We start from the raw sequence: 24,818 nt of genomic DNA, 5'->3' as shown, positions 1-24,818 counted from the left end.
GTTTGTAGCACACTGGAAACCAAGCTAAGAAATTGTTTCAAGGAGGAGGGAGGAGAGAGCAATCACCTGGGTCAGTGTTACCAACAGGGTAAGTAAGATTAATATTGAGGAGTAACCATTGAATCAACAACACAGAGATTAGTGGGATCTTAAAGATGAAAATAGTTTTAATGGAGGGGTTGAAGAGAATGTCTAACCAGAGAGCTTTAATAGAGGATAGCAGAAGAACTGGAGACATGAGTATAGACAACTCTTTCAAGGAGCTTTGACTGAAAAGGTAGAGCATAGGACTGGGAAAATGGCAGGAGGAGGACATGGAGGGACACCTGCGTGGCTCAGAGATTGAGCATCTGCCTTTGGTTCAGGTTGTGATCCCAGGGTCTTGGGATCGAGTCCCACATCAGGTTCCCGGTAGGGAGCCCGCATCTCTCTCTGCCTGAGTCTCTGCCTCTCTCTATGTGTCTCTCATGAATGAATAAATATGTTTTTTTTTTAAAGGAAGAAATGGAGTCCGTGGTGAGCTGAACCTATTTTTTAAAGATGAGAGAACAAAACACATTACTATGCTATTGAAATGATCGAGTAGAGAAAAAATGGTGATGCAAGGAAGATAGGGGAGACCTGCTGGAGCTGTGTCCCTCTGTAAGAGAGAGGAGATAGGAACAGAGTGCAGGAGGAGGGACTGACCTCATGTGAGACTATGGTCAGTCTCCCCCAGCAAGGGAATCTCAGCAGAAGCTGCTAGATGGGAACACATAGTGGTGGGGCTGGTGGACGTTTTCTGATTACTTCTTACTTCACTGAGAAAATGGAAACGAAGTCATCAACTGAGAGTGAGGCTGGGAGAGGAGGTATAGCAGGTTAAAGGAGGAAGAAAAGATAAAAAATTGCAATCTGGGATTGTGGGGAGTTACTCATTACTAGTTTAATGAATACCTGTTGCTTCCACTCCGAAAGGAAAGGAACAGGTCTGACTTGGTCATTGCTGTGTCCCCAGCAAAGGGCCTTATTTATAGACACCGTACAGTGTAGTGTCTCTAACCAAAAGGGGAGCACCACCTTCCAATCTGGGTCCTGGCCCTAAACCCTCTGCTGCACCTCCCCAACACACCCCAGGAATCTAGTGCACTGTCCTGAGGAAGAAACAATGATGTCCCCATAAGCAGCATTAAGGGTCCACTCGGGATCCCACAGTCTGCATGACAAAAATTCTTGGTTCTAAAATGATAGAAGTTAGCCAGTCCATATATTGTTTTAGAAAAAAAAAAACAAAACCTTTGAAGCTGGCATTGTTACTGCGTCATGCGGTTGCATCTAACTAGGCAAGAGAAGAAAATCTATATGAACATAGATAATACAAAAAAATAGACTGTATCGATAATGAGTAAATAAGGAATGGATGGGAATATTCTCTGCCTCTACTGCTGCTGATTTAAAATACAAGTCTGTTCACATTTTCCATAATATAGTCATGGACTGTTTGGACTGTCACTACTATGTTCCACTAAACTGTAAACTTAAAATGCACTAGAAACACCAGCAGACAAGGAAATTGATGAATATGATTAAATGTAAACTGAAATAATATCTGCAGAAGGAGGATGAGGTTTCAGTTCTGTTTTCACTTTCATTGTAGAGGAAACTCCATTTATAATGTCATCTAAAATACAGATATCAAGGGCACCTGGCTGGCTCAGTTGGTAGAGCAAGAGGCTCTTGATCTCAGGGTTGTGAGTTTAAGCCCCACACTGGGTATACATATTACCTAAAAATAAAAAATAAAAATAAAATAAAATACAACTGTCAACCCCTGAAGCATTTGCTGAGCTGAGCACTTACGTGTGTCTGGAGCAGAGCACTACGCTGCTGAGCCTGTGCCTCCTTACACGTAGAAAGCCTGGGCAAGATACCAATTTCATTTCATCCTTAAAGACTAAATGTGATCACACGTAAAGGTAGCTGTTATTTCTTCACTAATTCATGGACTCATAGACTTTTTAAATTTAACTTAATGGATAATCTTTCTGTAAGTATAAACAAAATAAGTACATGCTTTCCTACAAGTTCAATGAATTATGTATTTTCCCAGGAAATACCATTGACAACTTGGAAACGTTCCTCTCATAGTCTTGACTTGTAGAAAATTACAGTCAAAAACGTTAAGATATCCTTTTTAAAATTAAGATATCGACTTGATTAAGTCCCAGAAATACCACACAGAAATGTAATTCATGTACATATAAATACACACATGTATATATATACTTGTAAAATACATAAGATTGTGTTTATATATGCACATTAAAAAAATAGTTTCTACCAACATCATCTTGGAATAATTATAAAAGAGAAAAAAAGAGATTTGACTTAAATGTAATATATCAGAGCAAAGCACCAGTTTATATCTATATATGTAAGCTTTACACGTAAATGTTAACATTTTTAGATAAGGCAGGCAAGAATACCATTCCAATTTTACGCTATAATTATATTTGTGTACCACTAGGCCTCCAAATATAATATAGTCCTTCTTTGCCCGTGCTTACATTTTACAAGCATATGGACTACATATTTAATTGTTCCTAGTAGTGTCACAAACTCAGTCAATACTTTTCAAAGTCAAATATCTGATAAAATGCTGGAGTCTAATGTAAGCTACAATAACTATTTCTCACCAATGGGAGTCACATTAATTAATTACTGTATATTCATTCTAAGTTAATCAAGTGCCTACAATATGCCAGGCATAAACAAGAGGCAAGAAGCACAGTCTATTGGTAGAAACTGAGAAGAAAAGTAACAGTGGTTCAAAATGTCACAGTAAGAGGAGACTATGACAGAAGAACACTCTGACAGTTATAAAGAAGCACAAATGAGCATCCCATAAAGTAAAATATCCATTACTTTTAGAATATTTCATATATTTGAGTAGTTACATAATTCTAACTTTTATTTTTTTTTTTTAAATATATCTCTTGTTCTTTAACTGTGGTGGTTTTGTTCCTTCATTCATAAGCTTTAAAAACTAGACTTTAACATTAAGTTATGGGCCATGTTAGTAAATCTGACTCAGAAAAGAATATATCAGGACCATGAATAACATCTGAAAGTCCTTCTTAACAAAGGTGAGGAATGTTTATCAGTTTAGAAGACCTCTCACAGTCTGCTTTTAAATTCTTCAATACAAGAAACTCTTCAGAAATAATAGATGTTTTGTGGCTCATGAAAGAAGCAACATGAATGACGGGGAAGTAATATTTCTGCTAAGGTACAAAATTAAAGCAATCAGGAGGATCTAATGGAGAAACATCCAACTGAGAAATAATGTACTGATGGGAGTCTCTAAGCTTTCCAAAGGAATGTGGGCCATTTAAAAACAGTAATTTTTCCTATCATTCACGAGACAGATTAATTAGATTGGGGTGAGTAAGTGGCAGCCATAATTTGAGTGCTAGTTCTTAATACATTACATAAATTAATAGATTATTTAACAGCCATGATTACGTTTTGATTTCCCTATTTGTTCTCTTTTAAAGGATATTGAAACAGATACGAAGGCTTGAGGTCTGACAAGATACCATGCATGCATATAGCAGAATAAAATTTTTCCTCAAAAGAAAAAAGGTAGAGGACACAGGGATGTAATCTTCCCTGGACGCACATTCTGAACTAGAGGAGGTCTCTATTTCCTGACCCATTGGTCTCTATTTCCTGACCCACTGGAAATCTTGCATTTCTCATCCTTTCCAGAGTTACGAAGGAGCTGGTGGTAAAACAGTTTGGATTTCTCTAAGATCTCTTCTTACTATAAAATTCTAAAATGTAAATATTTTAGTTTCTAAGAAAAGCTTATTTATATTTTTGGAGACTGTTTCTGAAAAGTTAAGTGCATAAAAAAGGAACACTATTTTAAGTGGGTAAATAGCAATGTCTACCGGGAATACTTTCAGTTTCAGGATCATAGGTCCTCAAAGAAATCTTCAATAAAATCTTTTTGCCCCTTCCAAATCCAGGTATTCCCTTAATACTCTGTAATTCACCCAACATAGACATTATCATTGAAGTAATTGCCTGGACTTTGTGTCTGGACCTCTCACCAGACTGTGAGCTCCATACATGTAGGGACACTGTCTTGTTCATTACTATAATTCCAGCACAGTACATAACATCTGGTAAAAAGGGTTTGTTCAGTAAATTCCTGTTGAATTAATGAAATGCTGAGTCCCACTCACTCCAAGTAGCCCTTCTCTAGAGGCTCCACTTCATACTCCTTCAGTGAATTCCTATCAACTCATAATCAATCATGCAAGGTAGTCCTTGTTTCCAGATTCATGATATTGGTTTTCTATGCCAGTATAACCTATAAACTCTGAACACACCAGTCAAATCCTATAGCTCCTTTAAAAAAAAAAAAAAATTCAGCTGTTGGTTCAAAACCTTCTCAAGATCTTCCTGGATGAAATCTGAAACTGGTCCCTTACTCGGTGGGCAGGGAGAACCAAAAAAAAGAGACAGGCCATTCCAAGTTGGGAGGTGACAGTTTTAACCAGCAAAGGAAACTTCCATATGAGGCTTGTTTTGCATGGCAGCAAGACAAGTGGATCCCTACACATGCTGCCAAATCTTAAAAGTTCACATAGAGGTTTTAGCCAGGTTCAGATATATATACCAGGCAGATGTTCTCTACAGACATTATCTCAAGGCTATGTCTTTGGAGCAGCCTTAGGGTGGGGAAGGCAAACAGAACCCACATTCCAAGGACAGGGGATGGGGTAAGGAGCCTCTGATCACTCACATTCTGTTCATGGGTCAATCAGCAGTCACATCTTGACCTCCCCCAACATCAACAAATACTTGATCACATTTTGGCTTTAAACACCTTAAAATAACTTCTAAAAACTCATTTTAGATCATGCAAGCTCTTTCAGGAATTAAATCCCTTTCATCATTATTTCAGGGTTACCTCAGAAAAACTACTGAAGAAATCTACTATTACAACCATTTGGTAGAGGACATTTAAAGCAAAGCAATTTGCTATTAAATCTACCACTTGGTGATAGTCAGACTTGAGGATGTATTAAATAAAGGTCTCTTGAGATACTTTCCAAAACTATTTGTTAAAAATTTCCAAGACCTAATAGAAATGCAGACGAAACATCATTGGATCTCAGTAAAGGACTAGTTTAATCTGGCATTAACTTACCTAAATATAGTCAGGGTCAAAATCTCGGCTTCCTTGAAGTCCATCTCGCAGAACAAGAGTGACATTTTATAGAAGTGGGATTGAGATGGGGAAACTGAAGGATTCCATGAAAATCTGCTTTTCACTTCGCTTCCTGCTTCTACTTTTGCTAGGACCTGCACCCCTGACCTATACATTCCTTAAGGTATGTCCTCCTTGTAAGGGACAAGTTAAGGATTTCTTTGAGGTCTTCCAGCACAATAGATAACATCTAAGGAATGACTAAGAAGACATCACATGCATATTCCAGACCACTGGCACTATATCCACCCCAAGACCCCCTGGCTCCAAGGAGTAACACCTGGGTCTTCATCTTTATTCTAACCCATCCTGGATGTCTAAGAGGACATGTACACCAGACCACAACCCTCAATAAAAAACCCCCAGACCCCAATAAAGACAAGACTCCCTCTATTCTTGAGTCTCCCAGATGCTCTGTCTTTACCTGCATTCTCTCTACACCTTCAATAAACTCTTCTTTCACCACTTCCTCCTGCTGGCTTGCATCTGATTTCTATCTTGCATGTACCTACAGGGACCCTCTCGGCTGGACCCAGCCTTCCAGCAACAAGATGATAGATATCAGGAGTTAAAACACACACTGGAGTTTTTTATGGATTTTCTTTAACTGTGTGTATGAAAGAAAGAAACAGATTAGGAACAATAGTCCACATCTGTTGAAATTAAAGGCTTTCATTATCAGAGTTCAGTTTTAAAAGCCATCTCCAAAAAATAAAATAAAATAAAATAAAATAAAATAAAATAAAATAAAATAAAATAAAATAAAAGCCATCTCCACTGAAGAGTAAAGAACAACAACAAAAAATTTTCTAACTTACTTCTAAAGAGGATTTGAAGGAGCTCAGAAAAGTCCAGTAAGGGGCTCATATCTGAAACTAATATTATTATGTCAGCTTTTAATGGAACTGCACTGGTAACCTTGATTTCTTTTCCTAAGAAACGGACTTAAGTCATAAATTGCCAAAAAGGAACTGCATTTAATTTTGAACCCCCAAAGACTAGTCTGCCATATGTAATTTTTCTACCACATAAACAAATGGAAATACAAGTTTTTTTAAGACATAAAGAAAAGCCAAAAAAGACAATTTTAACATACATTAAAGGATAAGCCTAATAACTACTGAGTCATCACCTGTTTCTATTGCTAGCATGGGACACTTTCTTTTGTTGTTAAATACACTGCCCTCATAAATATTTGAAAGCCATAAATTCAGCAGGTTGATTTCATCATAACAAATATTATACCAGACACACACACGCACACACACACACACACACACACACCACTTTTTTTTTAAACCAGTTCTATCCTTAGAACATAAATTCTGCTTAACACAAACAGGAAAACTCAAAAATGAAATAAAGAAAAGATATGTTATTTGGTTATTCCAAAATGCCAGGAATAACAATCAGAAAAACCAATTCACAGGTCAGTAAGCAGGGCCTGTGGGTCTCCCCATTTTTTTACCCTCTACCCAGAATACAATCGGCATAAATAGCCTGCTTTGTTCCCAGTAAATGTTGGCTGGCCTACAGTAAGGGAAGGATCCCTTTGTACAGTAAAAAGAAAGCTACTTAGAATAGCAATGTTTTTCAGCTTCCTGTAAAACCATTCAGCCAGCCACTGGTGACCCTGTGGTTGCCATGGAAACAGGACTGAAGCTAAGAGACACAGTACTTGACAGTAAAGGGCTTCTCAAATAGACAACTCCCGACATTTAGTTTGTTTCCAGTAAAAAAAAATACTGGACCTTGCCTTCCCTCTCCTACTGTAGCCTCTTCATAAATAATAGCTGGCTGTTCATCAATCACAATGAATCACAGAATCTTGAGACCATAGATTTGGTTTCAGGAAATACCTCTATCAACAGGATGAAAATCTCTTGAAAAATTTATAGATATTTGGCTACCAAATGTATTCTGGAGGAAAGACAATGATCACTCTTCCTAGAAATGAAGTCATTTCTAAGCTGACCCTCTGACTGCTCCAGGGCCCCAGTGTTCATTCCTACAGGAAAAAGTTTCAAATCTACCCTAGAGCTTTCCACCACTGGAAGGAGGCTGCAGCAAGAATTTAAAAGAATTCACTGGGGTGCCTGGGTGGCTCAGTTGGTTAAGCATCCAACTCTTGATCTCAGCTCAGGTCTTGATCTCAGGGTCAGGAGGTGGAGCCCTGCATAGAGCCCCACATTGGGCTCCACACAGGGCATGAAACCTAGTGATAAAAACAAAACAAACTAAAAAAGGAATTTAGGTAAGGATGTCAAAAGAAACATATTAAGCCAACCATCATGAGTCTTCCTCTAATTCTGGAGAAGCTGGAGCTGAACGTTTGCAAGCAGATGTGACTAGAACTGGAGTCAGTGCTCTCCAGGCTCCACCATCTTCACCTAATAAACACATATCAATTCATAAGTGTCACAGGAGAGGCAACTGAGAACCAAAGTAAAAGGGGGCAATTTTCTAATCCAAATTTTTCTGTTTCCAACAGAAAGGGAAAGGGAACAAGTATGGAATACCTAACTACACACTGTACACAAAGAGGCTCAATTACACATGAATTTCATTTAGCCCCAGAACAACCTTGTGAAGTAGGCACTGTGATTTCCAATTTACGCAAGAAACAAAGGCTCAGAGGTTAAGTAACTTGTTCAAGGTCAAACAATCAGAGGAGCTGAGATCTGAACGCTGCCAGTGTGACCTGGAACGTAGTCATTGTACTTGACCACACACTGTCTCCCTAAAGAGAAAACAGTGTGATTTACAATCTATGAAAAATAACGTAAGAGATTTTATTGAGAGAAGTCAGAGAAGTTTTTATACATGCCAAAACCCGGATAACCAGACCATTTTTCTAGGTCTTACTTTTACAAAGTAAATGAATGGCAAGTACATAAACTTATATCTAGGATTTATCTTTCTTTTTAAGGATCAACTCCTAAGTAATGTCATAAGGTCAGTACTAGTTTGGGCCAACCTCCTATACCTTAGGGAATATGGAATAAATTCTGAAATTGATAACTCCAAACAAATTGGCTCTTTCTAAAAACAAATTACAAGCACAAGTTAGAATCATATGATTTTAGAATAGGACTCCATTTGCTGCCAGACTGGAAATTCTAAGAGTATAAACATGTGTTAATAAATATTATGACCTTTAAAATTTTAACATGAAGATAAAACCTGCAACATTTTCCAGAAATTCAGTCTCTGCATATATAAATCCATCGTCAGATTAGTCCACCCTTATGGCATCAGTTTAACTTATGGTGAGTGCATCCAGGTAGTTAAGATCCTCGGAATCAAGACAGAGAGATCCATTAGGTAAGGTAGTGTAGAAAAACTCGCTCAGTTAATTCTGTACTTGTTTTGGAAAACACCAACCACTGAGCACTAGGAGTACAAACGTACAATACTACGTTATAATATAGTAGGGCTATTTAGGTTTGTAGGAAAATCATCCCTATTTAATAAATTTTAAAAAGGAATCATGTCCACTCTTTTTACGTTGCTTTCATCTTAAATTGTTTTTCTCCTGTCTTGCCATTATGCTCTTGATGTAGTTTTGGAATATAGGTGAGGTTTGGTGGGGTGAGGTCTGGAGCCAACGATCAAAAAAGAATTCTTGAGATGTCTTTGGTGCAAAATAGTGGTTTTATGAAAGCACAGGGACTGGACCCGTGGGCAGGAACAGCTGCTGCGCCAGGGTTGCGAGGGGTGGCTGATTATATACTTGGGAGTTGGGGGAGGTAAGGAAAAGGGAGGTTTTCATGCTAAAGAGGACAAGATATTGGAGGCCTTGCCATTGTCAAATTAAGGTTGTTTTCCCCTCTCGTAAAGCATTAACATTAAGATAGTTGGGAGCTTCTTTGTGGAAGTTAGGAAGTTATTGAAAAGAATGCGTTTTTTCCTTGTAAACCACTAAGACACTTTGTAAACTAAGAGAGACTTCTGTCTATAGGACTACGATCTCTACAAGTTAACTATTTGTTTTGCCTTTCCCTTAGCTTTAGAGCACCCAGGAGCGCCTGAGGAAAGTCACACATGTCCCACCTGGGGTAGGGCGTCCCTTGTGGGTGTCCGCTTGTGCCCTGTCCTCAGCTAGCTTTCTGTTCCCTTATTACTCTGAACCTTTACTTGTCATACCAAAAGACTACTCAATTACCCTTTTAGCATCCCCTCTGCTCGCTTCTAGTTTGCTGCATTTGACGTCCCATGGGCTAAGGGTGATGAGGTTTAGAAAACGCACGCATGTAGCAAGAGCAAACTGGGTAAGGGCTACAAGCTTTGATTAGAAGGAAAGAAAATAAACTTTAGGGCCCCAATTTCACACTGTGCCCAAACTTCCCTTTGTGAATTCCCTAGTTTTAGGATGCGGGTCCAGCCTGGTGAGTTGGATAGACTTGAGTCCAAAATAAGTGGAGCAGTTCTATGCTGCAGAAAACATAAGATTTTGGTGTCTATAGCTGCAACTATTTTCACATGACAAAGACTCAAAATTTTCATTTTAAAACCGACATAAATCCTACATGAAAATCAATGTGGGGATCCCTGGGTGGCGTAGCGGTTTGGCGCCTGCCTTTGGCCCAGGGCGCGATCCTGGAGACCCGGGATCGAATCCTACATCAGGCTCCCGGTGCATGGAGCCTGCTTCTCCCTCTGCCTGTCTCTGCCTTTCTCGCTCTCTCTCTCTCTATCATAAATAAATAAAAAAAAAAATTAAAAAAAAAAAAAGAAAATCAATGTGTTTCTACCCTCCCTCCCCCAAGTCCAAGCTTCTTAGCAGATGAAAGTCTCACTTCCACAGTTGAAGAAATCCTCTGAATAAGTTACATGCCTATGGCTGTTCCGAAACGGAAAGCATGCCATCCATTCCAATAATTTATGACAACATTTTTTTAAATGAAAGTGATATTGGTTGAAGCAAATACCACAATTAGATTTTCCTATTTAAAAGGCACCTGTTCCTGAAACATAGACAAAACTTGTTACACTAACATATACATAGCTGATTTGCAAGTCATTTGAACAAGTACTTAATTTAGGAGAATTCAAAACAAGATAGTTCAGTTTAGATTTACGTGTTTATCAAGACTCACTCAAAACATGCAAATACTTATAGGAGGGTGGTATCTATGGACTGTGTACTTCTACTCCCATTTATGTGCAACTTAAAAATAAAGGTATAAAAATATTTTTTTGTTGTTTCATTTTAAGGTAATTTAATATATTTAAGTAATCTAGGACCAGACCAAAGATTAGGCAAATAATGCCCAGCCCCTAGAGTTAACAAAAGTTATTATGTCATGTTTGCCTCAGATCCCTTTAATATCTGGAAATAAAACATTATAAAGTTAAAATCTCTTTTGTTTCTGGTCCCCAGCCCCCACTGCTGAACTCTCTCTTCCCTTCCTTCCTTCACCACCACCATAGGAAAATACTACCGAGTTATTTATCATGGGCCCTTCCAAGCCATGTTTTTAGCCTTTGTATTATAGATTAATATATCCACAGACAACCAAAAATATTTAGTATGTCTTTAAATTTTTAAATAAGTTGTATCATACTAAATATATCATCCTACAATTTGTTTTTTGTTTTGTTTTGTTATATCCCGTTTTGATTCTGAAACCTAGCCAGGTCTTAGTTCTTATTAATTCCCTTTTTCAGCTCGCTGATCCAGTCCTAAAATTTAACTTTTAAAAGATTATCATTCTACCATCATTACTTTTGATAAATTGCAAAGAAATACTGCATACCCTCAATACTTCCAAATTCTTTCAAATGCCTGTTTTCTTAGAATATTCACTTTAGTTTAGATATTATAACATTATTAGTGCCCATGTCCTTAGATGGAAGAAAAGATGCATGAGTCAATGCTTTCTTTGCCTACAAGACTTCATCTCAAATTATGTGAAAGGAATGTACAGCAAATGCTTGACATTTAGGTCTAGAGATTTAGGCATAACTGTCATCCCAAAGAAAGGTTTCTTGACCCAAAGGAGTGTAAACTCTGCAAAAAGAATTTTTAAACTACTAAAACTTGAACTTACCTGTATCTAAACTTTCAAAAAAAAAAATCTGCAAGATGCCTTAAAATTACTAATTCATAGAAATAGTTCCTTTCAAAAGACAAAGCAAAAGCAAAAGAAACCAAAATCACATGTCAGATTTATTCTACACTATAACACAAGACAGGTTCCAAAGGCACAGGAAACTTCCATTTCATAGGGAATGCATAAAAGGAATCCCTCCCCAGAGAATTCCATAAGCTGGAAAACACTGATGAACTGTATGCATGCACAATTTCTTATCTTTTTCTTGCATCCAGCAAAATGATATTCTTTCAAAGAAACATCTATTTATTTTTTGCAAATCTCCAGGGGTGTCAATTAAACTGAAACTGGAATCAGCAAGTAAGGGAAGTTGTCTGTAAGCATTTATCAAGTTATATGCCTTGCTTAGGGAGCCAGCTGTCTTAAATAACCATCCCCTCCCTGGGGACACAAGTCTGGGCAAGAATGCTACTCATGTCAGAAACTCATGTCATGAGATTAGATTTGAATGGGAAAGCAAAGGGAACGTGGTCTGTTTGCTCCAGCTGGGATTGATTATTCCCTTCCCAACAAGGAGGTTGTTATTTAGCCTGAAAAGAAGAGCTTCCTTCCTTCCTTGGATATTTTCCAATCCATCATGGCACCTGAGTGACTTAGAGAATACCCTGCCTTACCACAACTTTGAAGCTTCTCAGCCTCCCTCCAGGAAGATGTCTTAGTGCATTATTTCTTCATCAGTATGAACAGAAATTACCCTTAGATTCTGGCAGTGTGGCAAGGTTAACTTGGGAGCCTAAGCAGGTAAATAAAGCCAGAGGGAATATCAAGATGGAAGCTTGATATTCAGCATGAGCTTGTAGCAGCCAAGGAGAATGGAGAAAACATCCAGAACCTGGAGACTCTGTCCATCTTTTCCTGTTGTACCCAGAGCACCCAGCACTATGGCAGAGTATAGAACACTCAGGGAAAAAAAAAAAAACACACACACACACACTCAGGGAATATTTATTCAGTGAATGAATGGATGAGTAGCACAGAGGCAGGGGGAACTCTAGGTTCAGTGGCTTAAAGTATTAGATTCACTGGGTGGGGGGGGGGGGGGCGCAAGCTTTTACTACCAACATATGCATAGAGATAGCTACGAAGAACCGAGGGGCTTAGGCAGAAAACAGATGTGAGATGGGGAGGCAGAGGCATGTCAGCACAGCAGTAAGGATTTGAACATGAGCAGGATCCCAAATGTACGTAAATGTTATTATCACAACGTAGTCCATCCTCCTATCCTCTACCCCTATAGCTGGTTTGTCTCTAGCAACTTAAACAACTTAAAGGGAATACCCCAGCTTACAGCAAGGATCAAGATAAATGGGACCACATGTAGACTTTGGTATCCAAGCACTACAGACAGGAGGGACACGCTTAGAGAATAGGGAAGAAATGCCAAAAGGGGTTGCCGTCATCATGATAATTTTTAAAGAATGACTATGAAAGCTTCATACGTGTGAGTCCTGGACCAAATGGCCCATGCTGTCCTTACTGCCACCTCTACCAGCTGATGAGAAGCCCTGGCGGAGGACCAAGGATGAGCTCCTCTTCACAGCCTGGTAAAGAAGAGCCCTGTTCCTTGCCTCCATTTCTCACAGGTTCTGCCTTAGTCTGGCTTGAGTCCCAATTCCCCACCAGAGACATACTCACCCCTCTCTCCTCCAGTTACAGGAGAAGGATTAGCTCACAGGCCGACAAGTAAGCTCCATCCTTAAGACCACATCTTGAGATGGCAGTCGCTGCTTCTGTTTAGTCTGGGGCAATTCTCTTCAGTGCATCCCAAGTAAATATTCAGGAAGTCAGCCGGCACTGTCTTGGGTAACAGGCTTTGGCTCAAATCTTCCCAGACTAAGTAGTCTCACCAACAGAGGAACTTGATGAACAAAGTTTGCAGCTTATTTAAGTGCCATATTCACACTTCAAAAAAAAATATTTCATGATTTATCCAGAAGAAGGGGGTTCTGAAATGATTAGGTTTTTCTATTCTAAGGACTCAGGTCCCCCTTCTAAAATGAACCATGGCCATATAAACAAATAGAAGCAAAGTGGCTCACGGCTGCATTAATTCATAAAAGCGGTCCTCAGCTTCGAACAAACACGAGTGGGTCTGGGTGCGGCACGGCAGGCACAGTTAAAGGGGAAGGGGACTGTGTTCTAGCAGCAGCAGCAGCACCATTTCCACATTCCTCAGCCCTTGAGAAACCACCCTGGGGATATCTAGGCCACAAGCAAACTTTTCATGAAGAACACTGACAACGGGAACCAATTCCAATCCTTCCAACCCCAGGACAAACAGGATGCTGAAGGCTACTCAGAAGGGGAAATGCCATGCACAACAAGGACTGGTAGGAAGGACGTCCTGAAACTGGCTCTGTGGGTGTGCATGCATGTCTGTGCTTATCTGGTGTGTCCATGGGGGAAACACTAATCTGTGTAGTGGTGCCTGTGATTCCTGGAGCTCGTTTCCCGGGTACAGCTGAGGTGCAGTGTTTGAGGACTGCTACTGCTAACAAGTCACGTTTTGATATACCCGCCTTCCTTGCCTTCAGTACAGTGGGATTAATAATCATGGAAGATTCATAACCCTTTCCACTTCACAAGAGTTCAGCAACCCTTCCCTCTTAAATCATCAACATCATTGTGGGATAAATAATTTGAATATTACTCTCATCACTGCCATGAGCTGTATATGTAGCAAACCCCCTTCTGCTCCTTTTGTTTGAATTGGCTTGGCTCTCTTTCCCCTCCCGACCTCATCCAGAAGCAGCACCCCTATTAAAATTCATGATGTTTCCCTCAATGCAAGTGTCTGATTGCTGCTGTCAGTTTCCCACTTCAAGGATTTTCATACTGCCTGAGAGGACAATGCAAGACTCACACTGCTATGGAAATAGGTCAAGCTCAATTTTTCTATTTCAGTTCGGCTGCCAAAAGTATAGGCTTTTCTAGAAAAAACATGTCCTTCTGGGCAGGCTCAGCACTTCAGAAGAGGTGAAGAGGGCACACTTCTTTCCCTCACCAGGGGGAAAGACTGTGTTTTCCTCACACAATGCCTCAGAACCTTTGTTCCATCACTGGTGACTCTGGAAGAACCTGTCTTTTTGTTCTTTGTATTATCCTGCTTCACAGACATTGACACACCAAACAAAATGGATCACAACAAAAGAGGAACTGAAGATAGGGCATCAGGCACCAAAAATATTCTTAATGTCCCAAAGTCCACAGTCATCCTTTTGAGATGATTGGGTTTTTTTCCACCCTGTGCTACCTAGAGAATGAAGGACAAGTGGAAACCACCAGGTCTGTTACATCTGATATAGCTCAGATCCATCTCTCCAATTTCTTCTTCTTCTCCTTACTCCCACACATGATTACACTCTTCTATGTGGGGCCAATACTGTGGAAACACTGTGTAAGCGGTAAGGAAGAGGACAGAACATTCTTAAATACTCAAAAGTCAACATAATCCAAGACTATTGCTGAATTAATATAACTACAAGGGACCTGGCATTTATGTGGTGCTGAATCCCAAGCCCACCTCCATTTTACAGATGTGGAAACAGAAGCTGATAAGTGAATTCTCTAAGGCACAAATGCAGTGGCAGGATTTGGAAGAAGCCAGATCCCCTTACTCCAAGGAACTACTCCTACTTTATTCCTATAACAGGAAAAGGAGAGAGGCATGCCATCAAGAGACCAATGATTGAACAACCTGAATCCAGCTAATTTTTCTTGTACTGTCAAACAAAGACAAGAAAGAAGAAGGCATCATTAAAAGAGCATGTGCTAGAGAGAGGAGACCTAGATTCTAACACCTAAAATATTTTTGTTAACCTCAAGAAGTGTGTTAACCATTCTGGGTCTTAGTGGTTTTTCTCATAAAACTAGGGGCTTGGAGTATGTGATCTGTAGATTCCTTCCAGTATACAGGAGCATGTTTCCACACATATATTCCCTGAGCTACGTGGTCCTGGCACTGCATCAAGCACAAAGGGGATTTAAATAAAAAACAGAAAAGAGAAAGTCTCTTTCATCAAAGAGCATTCACATTTCTTTCCTACTGTTAAGTCGAGGCAGGTCTTCAAGAATACAGGATAAAACAATTCGGAACACACTGTATTACTGAATACTTCCCATCTACAAGGCACAAGACTGGGTATTGAAGGAATGACAAGTAAAAGTAATAAAGGAACGGGCATCTCTTTAAGAGATAAGATACATGCCTGTGAGAAGTGAAATAATTTAGTAATATAGAGCCATATTCTGGACCTATTACAAAAATGGACTCATTTGCCAATTTATCTCCTATCCAGTCAGATCAGAGAACGGCCTAGAGGGCTCTGAAAAAGCTTTCTTAGAGAGGAGGTGGAATGAGCAGGCCAGACTAGCCAGAGTGAGGGGTTCAATTCCGATTGTAAAAGAACTGAGGGCAAGAAGAGGCAGGACAATGGAGGCTGTGGTAGTGCTATCTGACACTACTTCCAAGCACGAATTGTATGCTATAGCCAATGTTTGGTCTTCTAGAGCATTCCATAATCATTTTTACTTCTGTACCTTGTTCGTATGTTTTTCCTACCTCCCACCTCCACAGCCCCAGCCCTCAAACTTTTCTGTGCTCTCAAGGTTGAGGGCAACTTATATTTTTAGGAAGATTCACTCTAGTTCAATACTGCTATCTCTTTCTTTATCCCCGGTAACATTGGCTTTCCACATCAAACATATTACATTTTAATTTAACTTCACTAAAATTAATTTTTGACCCATTCTAAGATGATCTCTATTTTATATAGGTATGTCATACCAACAAGACTGTAAATTCTTTAAGAGGGATTCAGACAATTCAGATACCTGAGTCTTAGACTTGGAAATTACCACTGAAGTCATTAAATTAAACCCAAATTCCCTTAGTTTATAGTTAGATAAACCAGGATGCTACCTATAGAAACCGCAATGAGTCAGAAATATATGCTGAAGACATTGTGAATCTAGCCACTGTAGAAGGGAAACTGCAGCAACTGAAAGTGAAAAGGGTTTTTGGTAACTGCTGTTTCAATTTCTGTAATAATCACTTTTACTCAAGAAAAGTGATCTTTAGATGTCTCCATCATCAAAAGTATGTGATTTTACTTGATTAATTCTAAACTTATGGTATGTCAAAGCCTATAGTACAGGTTTTCAGAAAGGAAGGGTCAGAGACCATGGTTCTACCTCTAAATGATGATGAAAATGTGGTCAATGTGGTCAGGTAATTTAAGTCTCTTAATATTTCAGCTCCAATTTCCTTCTAGGGGAAAAGAAGTTATCAGACCAAGTAATCTATAAAGAACTTTTCCACTGTCATATACTACTTTTCATTTCCCGATATGAGAGAGAACACCTTAGTCTTCCATGAACCATGCTACTCCTTCTGTCTATGTATTTTCCACAGACCATTACCTTCTCATTGCTTCTGAACTAACTTTGAAAAACTTCTAGTTTCTTGTAAACTGAACCAAGGTCAATGTTCTCTCAGTTGCAGTTGTCAGAAAACAATGATTTCCTGCTTTCCCCAATCCAAATATCAGCAGGGATGTTTCTTTTCTCTAATTTTTTTCTTTTCTTCTAACATTACCTGCATCAAAGGTTGCCATATAAAAATACAAGACATCTAGTTAAATTTGAATTTCAGATAAGCAACAAATCATTTTTTAGCAAAAGTATGCCCCACACAATTTTCTTTTCTAAATCTGACAACTCTACTCACATCCCTCAATGAATGATAGTTCTCCAGTCTTATTCAGGGATTTTTAGAATTTTTATGTTGGAAATAAATATTTTAATAGTTTTCCAAAAGGAAAGGTCCTACTTATGTCAGCTGAGCAGTTTCTTCAATCAGAGTTAGTACTCTTGGACCACCCTCTTCCTTCTTGGGAAGGGTCTAGGTAAGAGGGCACTGGGAGCCAAGAGTCTTTGTCTTAAGCCAAAAAGCAAAGAACAATAAAATGTGTGGAATCTGACCAGCACAAACACAGCAACTTGCAGAGAAGGACCCTCCCACATCCTTTGTATAGTGATGACAGAGCATGCTCTTACTGAACCCTAGGATGTTCACAGGGCCTTCCTCCTCATAACATCTTTTAAACATTACATCTCCAGATCAAAGCAGATCACCTCTCTTTGACCTTCAGAAGCAACATCACCTTGGGGAAACTGAAATAGTTCAGCTTGGTAATCAGCTCAAAAGAATAAGCTAAAATCTATAAATGATCAGTCAGAAATGTTTGGTAGACAGTTCTAGAGCACCAACTGATTACATGAAGAGCATGTGCTAAGTGCCATTGCCAACTCGGTGCAAAGTTATTAACCTATGAGTATTAATGGAAAACCATGACAGTCTTAGGACTCCAATAACCACACATACAGAAGCACGGATCTTGGTTCCTGTCCTGGTTGACTAACAATCTAATGGCAACACCACACAGAAATACAGCTCCTTCCTTTTTTTGAGACAGGATGAGGAAACCACAAGCTATAAAGCTTTTCTAGCTTTACCACTCAACTATTAGATACAAGTCTCAGAAGTTAAATTCTGTGAGGTATTAAGTGAAGTATGTAGTCTCATTTGGCTGACAAATAACTAGCAACCTGGTGCAAGGTCAGAAGGCAGATGCCAGCTACTTTCTTCTGTAACTTTATAGGAAACCTTGCGTGAATATTAAATACATAAATGGAGTCTCTTCAGTAGTGACTTGCATAGCCACAAAGAGAGTTTGCCCTTCATAAGCCAAGGATATAACTCCTGCAAAGGCCCAAAGAGCTGTTGTCTGTAGGCCTGATGCCTCTCTTCCCTCCAGGTGAAATAGATAATTTGGGGGCATTTTTCCCTTGAAATGAGAAAAGCACATCCTAAATGATGGTCCTCTGATGAGTGTAATTTATCTCCAGAATATGAAAGAGAATTCCCTCAACCCCACCCCAGTAATGTGCCTCCCAAGAGAATAATGTACCCAGTCAGGCCCACAGAGCTACTCTTTAATCAGAGGCTATTTTACATGATCATAGTCATCATTAGGCAGTGTTCCGCCCACCATTTATTCCTCTGACGGGGAAGAACTCTGAAAAGGAGGCAAAGCTCCCTGCCATTCAGGGGGATCTGAAAAAAAGTCAGCAGCACTGCTTTTTGAGGGTTGTCTCCTAATCAGAAAAGGACCAGCAATCAGCTCAGCAAGAGCCCACCTCTTCTTGACAGTGAACAAAGATTGCATGAGCAGACAGGACTTTTAATCACTGCTTGGAGCGGTGCTCTAATTACAAACTCAGTTAAAATATGCATTAACATTTGCATCTTGGGTAGTCATTTGTCACACAAAGAAAAATAGAAAATGTTTACTCTTCACACAAGTTGGCACTCAGACCTTCTTCACCCCTTTGGAGATAAAATACCAGGAAAACATCCCATTTCACAAGCAAATAAGAATGTGAGGAACAAGTGGTGAAGATTTGGTGAGATTTTTTTTTTTATTATTTGGTGAAATTTTTAAACAAATATTGTGTTGGTATTGGCATCTAAACTCTGCATTGATTAGAATCCAGACTCAAACACTGGGTGAGCCAGTTAATATTAATGTAGATCATATTGTAAATGTAACCAAAGGATTCAGGCAGCCCTCTGTTGGTTTTTTGTTTTGTTTTGTTTTGTTTTGTTTTAATTTATGATAGGCACACAGTGTGAGAGAGAGAGAGAGAGAGAGAGAGAGAGGCAGAGACACAGGCAGAGGGAGAAGCAGGCTCCATGCACCGGGAGCCCGACGTGGGATTCGTTCCCGGGTCTCCAGGATCGCGCCCTGGGCCAAAGGCAGGCGCTAAACCACTGCGCCACCCAGGGATCCCCCTCTGTTGGTTCTAAACAAGAGACTCAGATACAAAATCCTAAGGTTCAAGGTTTCCTCTCATATTTTTACAGGTCAATTTATGTCTTGAGATAGGTTCTCTTCTTTAAGCCACGTTCATTATTTCAGCCATAAAATGTTTACCATGTGTTCAAACTAATACACAGCGTGCAGCTGTTTATGGCAACAACTGCAGCAAACATGCCACCCATCTAAAAACAATTGCTAGCAATATGGAGCAATCCCCAATCCACCCACCTTTATGTGGGAAGACAAATTAAAAAAAAAAAAAAAAACCTCCACCCTGGGCAATCCAATCAGCAGTGATTGTATATAAAATTGCCACCTAATTTCAGCAAATATCCATGGTATTTCGAACAGCTGCTAAGCCTATAGAACAGAAATAGTGTAAACGCTCTTAAAGGCAGACAAAGATCAGAAGAAACCACAGAATTAAACACTCACAGCTCAATGACTCCCCTTTAATTACAAAACTCCATAACCCACAGTTGTTAAAAGTCAAGTGTCTTTAAACAAAGAAGTTTTCAAAGTTACTGAAAGTATATTCCATCATTAGAGACAGAAGGAATATTCATACCCTTGGGGAATTGTTCCTAAAGGTTAAAAATGTGTTTTAGGATGACTGAACCCATTTCTTGTCTCCAAAATCAGAGATTACTCATGTAAACCAAACAAGTGTTTTCAGAAAGCAGTATGAGCAAAATCTTTAACTGTAGGATCTCAGAGTGACAAGAAGGGAATTTTGGTTCCTCCTACATAATGTAATTGAAACTCAAAATAAATCATTACCACCCAAAGAGGCATGTTATGGTTAATCTACACATGGTATGAGGAGATCTGAAGGCTTTTAAACTATATGCACTCTTATTGTCTTTTAATTAATGACTGTAAATCTGCTGCAATCTGCTGTGAGTTAGGCTTTTAATTTAGGGGCGGGGGGGATTGGGGGTCACTAGAAAGAGCATTCCTCACAGTGGCTTCTACCATAGCTGCATATTTTTTAAATACTAGTGCCTAGGACGCCTGGGTGGCTCATTTGGTTAAGCATCTGCCATTAGCACAGGTCATAATCTCAGAGTCCTGGGATCAAACCCAATATGAGGCTCCCTGCTCAGCGAGGAGTCTGCTTCTCCTTGATCTTCTGCTCCTTCCCCTCTGCTCATACTCTATCTCTCAAATAAATAAATAATCGTTAAAAAAATAAATAGAAATAAAATAAAGTAAAATGCTGGTGCCACAGTCTCCTGCACCAGACCGTTTAATCAGGCTCTCTAGGGTGTGGGGTCAGGCATCTGTATCTCATTGGTAGCATTCAAGATCTAACCCAGGTGATCCTAATATGCATCTGGGGTTAATAGCCACTGTCTTAGAGAACAGACATCATACTCTAATTTCCAAGGCAAAACTGAAGGTTACCTTTATCTTTAAGGATATAAAAGCCATGATGTCATGTCAGAATAAGTACAACAACGGTGGCTTAATAGTTTCATACTGTCTTTAACTATGGAAAGTCGAGAAAAAGTTTTTTAAATACTCAACTTCCCAAGATCCATGAGAACTATGGCAATCCCTCACCTTAGTCATGGATATTCATTCTTTTACTATGATAACGTTCAAGTGGGAGTGCAAGCCAGGACATTTTAAAAACAGAAAAACTGCACACAAACTAAATAAGGTATTTTAATTTGTGCCTCAAACACATTCAAGTTGATCTGTGAACCATATGGGTTTGAACTACGTGGGTCCACTGGAGTGGAGTTTTAACAGCATAGTACTATGAATGTATTTTCCTTATGATTTTCTTAGTAACATTATTTCTCTAGCTTTCTTTATTGTAAGAATACAGTATTAACACGTAGACAACGTGAGTGTTAACTGGCTATTTATGTTATAAGGCTTTGGTCAATAGTAGGCTATGAGCAGTTAATTTTTTGGAGAGTCAAAAATTATACAAAGATGTTCAACTCCGAGGTTGTGGGAGGAGCAGTGCCCCTAATCGCTGTGGTGTTCGAGGGTCAACTATATAATCTTCTTGAGCCTGCGTACACAATGTTTTGCTTTTTTAGGTAGTATTATTAACACAAAATGAATAAACCTTTTTGAGTCTTTAAAACTAAGAGTGTTTTATTTGAGCCCAAGTTAGGACAGTGGCCCAGGAAACACAGTGATGAAAGTGTTCTGGAGAAGAAACAGTTTTCACCGGGTTATATGCTTTTTTACATCTTGTAAAAGCTTAAAAGATTATAGATTAGCATATGGGTAGGAAGCACAAGTTTTAACGTCAAGAAAAGCAGGGAGTAGAAGCACTGATCTTAAGGACAAGATGGTTTTCTTTTAGGCTCCTCATTTACAAAGCAAGTGCACAATGTATGCTTGGTGGGCCATAAATCAGGATTTGGATTTAAGCAAAGTTTATGTACAGTTATGCTGACTTAGAAATAAATCTAAAACGGCTTTCATTTTATCTCAGGCCTTTAGAGAATTTTTTTCTCTCATCAGTATTTAGTAATAACTTCTGTTTACTGAGTTCTGACTATGTACAGCCAGAGAGAAGTCTTGCTGAATGTTCTCTTATTTAATCCTCACAACCACCCTGAAAGGTAGGCACTGTAACCCTCCGTACTCTATAGATAAGGAAAGGATCTCAGAGAAATTAAGTTACATGGTCCAGTCACACCAAACAGGGCTAAGGAGTAAGCTGGATCCTGGGCTCTGAACTAGCATATGACTTGGCCGTTATTGAATAAATGAGGAAATTAATGATGAAATGGTTGCTTTCAAAAGACAGGACTCCATTTGAGGAGGTGACTGCCCTGCAGAATGATTCAACAATTGTCATTTTGCCAATGTTGCAAGAAAGGAAGATGTGTCACACAGCCATAGTGCATTCTCAGTACTCAGACAATTCTGTCATAATAAATACTAAGCTGAAGAATGACGAGACCCGGAGGCAAAATACAGGGGTGAAAAAATATTTTTTTTTTCTGAATTTGGGTCTGAGTTACTGCCCTTTGTGCTACAGTTACTTCCGGGTTAAACTTCTATCAATACCCTAGGAATTAAGATATACTGGCTGTTGAATGCAACTGATGAATCACTGAATTCCACCTCTGAAACAAATAATACAGTATATATTCATTCAATTGAATATAAATTTAAGGGATGCCTGGGTGGCTGAGCGGTTAAGCTTCTGCCTTTGGCTCGGGCCGTGATCCTGGAGACCCAGGATCAAGTCCCACGTCAGGGTCCCTGTGTGGAGCCTGCTTCTCCCTCTGCCTGTGTCTCTGCCTCTCTCTCCCCCTCCCTGGGGTCTCTCATAAATGAATAAATAAAATCTTAAAAAAAAAAGAATATAAATTTAAAAGAAATGTTTAAGATTATTTACAGCAAAGGAAGCCTTTAAAATAATAGCCCTTTGGAAAAAAAGCTCAGCAAGTTTTAAAAATTGTCTGTGCATTTGATTTGAAATGATACCAACTAAAATACTTTGATATCTAGATATCTACCATGTTAACTAAAATTAACATTCAAATCTTCCATAATATGGGCCTGAAATTTTAGGAAGAGGGCCATACAAATACATATGGAGGATAGCACTAATTAATAGATTTAGACTAGCCCTGAACCCCATCCTTTAAAAAAAAAGTCTAGAGCTGCTCCCTAATAATTCTCTGTTCATGTATTTTAACAAATCAAAAATAATAAACAGAAGGTGGTGACAGTAAGGAAGTCAGGAAGGTGGTGACAGTAAGAAAAAAAGGAAAAATATGCTTTGCTGAAGCTTTACTGAGTCAGAGAAGACATACAGCATGAGTTTCTGCAATATACAGGATGCAAACTCGAGGTATCACCCCACAAGAGATAAAGAGTCAGATGTAATATCTTAGTATTTCCTTTTAAATTTAAGTTCCCTAGACAATTCAGCTCTAAAATAACAATTTCACAAATCAAAGTCTCTCATCTCCCATTTTGACAGCCCTTTGTAATTTGCCAAAGGAATAAAATACTTACAAATGGAAGCACCTCTCTGTGGATGCTGGGCGCATCTGTGCATACTTTCAAATGTATGTGATCTGGTTTCCTTCCTTTCCTCACAAACTGTTAATATATTAGAAAACCAAACTGATTCCAGAGATCTTTGGTGAGTTATTGTACTGAATTATGGGGCGTTACATTGTCTTTTATCAGTTTCACATCTTATAAATTATCTGATATAATCCGAAGAAGTGGAAAAGATCTTAGACCTCTGGGAACTAAAATATTTATATTTTGTTTCTTTGTTAATGCACATCCTAGATATATTACCCTTTGAAAACACAAGCACAGACTGATATCTAGCTCTTGAGGGAAGACCTATCAAGTGGCTCTCCAGGCTTCAGATTCACCAGCATCCATTAATTTTTCTAATTTATAGAGGTTAGTTGAAACTGCAAATAGAAAGCACATTTATTACTGTTTTACAAGACCCTTATGAGTTCAAAGATAGCCTACATCTAGGCACTTCTATACTGATTTACATCACAAAAGGGAAACTTCCCCATTTGCTCCTCAACTAACTTCTCTACAACCCCAGTCACTGATTTTTACAGCCCCTGTTCACAACCTATTTAATTTAAAGCTCTTACAAAGCAATCAGAAGTTTTACCTAAAGATTGCTTCCCTCCCTTTTCTCATTTCCTTTTAATGTAAATGGTTTTAACTAGCTTAGTAAGTTTCTGTATGTTTGTTTTTTAAACTCAAATGGGTGGCTATAATTTTTTTTTTTTAAACTAATGAATTTGGAGTCAGGAGTCTTGACACCAAAGAGCTATGTTATTTCAGCTATGTTAATCAAAGCCTCTCCTGGGACTCCAATAGCTCATCAATAAAATGAAAACAGCTCAGTAGAGGATTTCTAAGCGTCCTCCCATCTATGACTACATAGCACAAATGTTTCCCTTCTTTTTCCTTCTCTCAGAAATGAGTCCAGGAAGAATGAATTTTCCAGTTGGAAGGGACAGTATGCCTAACAGTACCTTGTCCAGCTTCAACCTTGGGGTCTCTGAACACAGAAAGGAACATCAATCTTGGCTCTATCCTAATCCACTATGAAGTAAGTCATTTAGTTCTTTAATACAACCATTTCCTCAGCCTTACAAGATCCCTGCAGAAGCCTGAGCAAACTAACCTCCTCGAGTTCTAGGTTTTTAATTACCCAGGAATATCAAGAATCCTAAAATACCTGGATGAAGTTCATCCTCAGGGCCTCCCAATCAACAGGTGCTAGAATATTGAACGTAGATAATCTTAAAAGCTGCAGAACAGTGAATACAGTTATCGGGGGAAAATACCATTCTTTAAGCATGCCAGATGATCAGAGAGGGTCTGAAATAAGGAAGGAAAAAGGAAATCACACTTGGTTTACTATCTTTCATATGCCAAACCACTCCTCTCTCTCTGCGTCTCATGCCCAGGGGTTCCTACCCTGTCTAGTGAAGAAACAAACATGTTCCTCTCTTGGCCACCACTCTCCATCAGTCTCAATTCCTAATCTAATTCAAACTCCACTTTGGCACCAGGATCATT

At 39.0% G+C, this 24,818-nt stretch overlaps 1 protein-coding gene across 10 annotated transcripts in view; it reads right to left on the bottom strand.

The window, feature by feature from the left end:
- Positions 1–24,818, bottom strand: part of DCLK2 (doublecortin like kinase 2) — a 149,607-nt gene that overhangs the window by 58,539 nt on the left and 66,250 nt on the right. The gene's annotated exons all lie outside the window — the stretch shown is intronic.

This window comes from Vulpes vulpes, chromosome 10 (genome assembly GCF_048418805.1).
Source record: "Vulpes vulpes isolate BD-2025 chromosome 10, VulVul3, whole genome shotgun sequence".
Classification (NCBI taxonomy): domain Eukaryota; kingdom Metazoa; phylum Chordata; class Mammalia; order Carnivora; family Canidae; genus Vulpes; species Vulpes vulpes.
The sequence above is the reverse complement of the archived record's forward strand: the minus strand, read 5'-3'. Positions and strand labels throughout refer to the sequence as shown.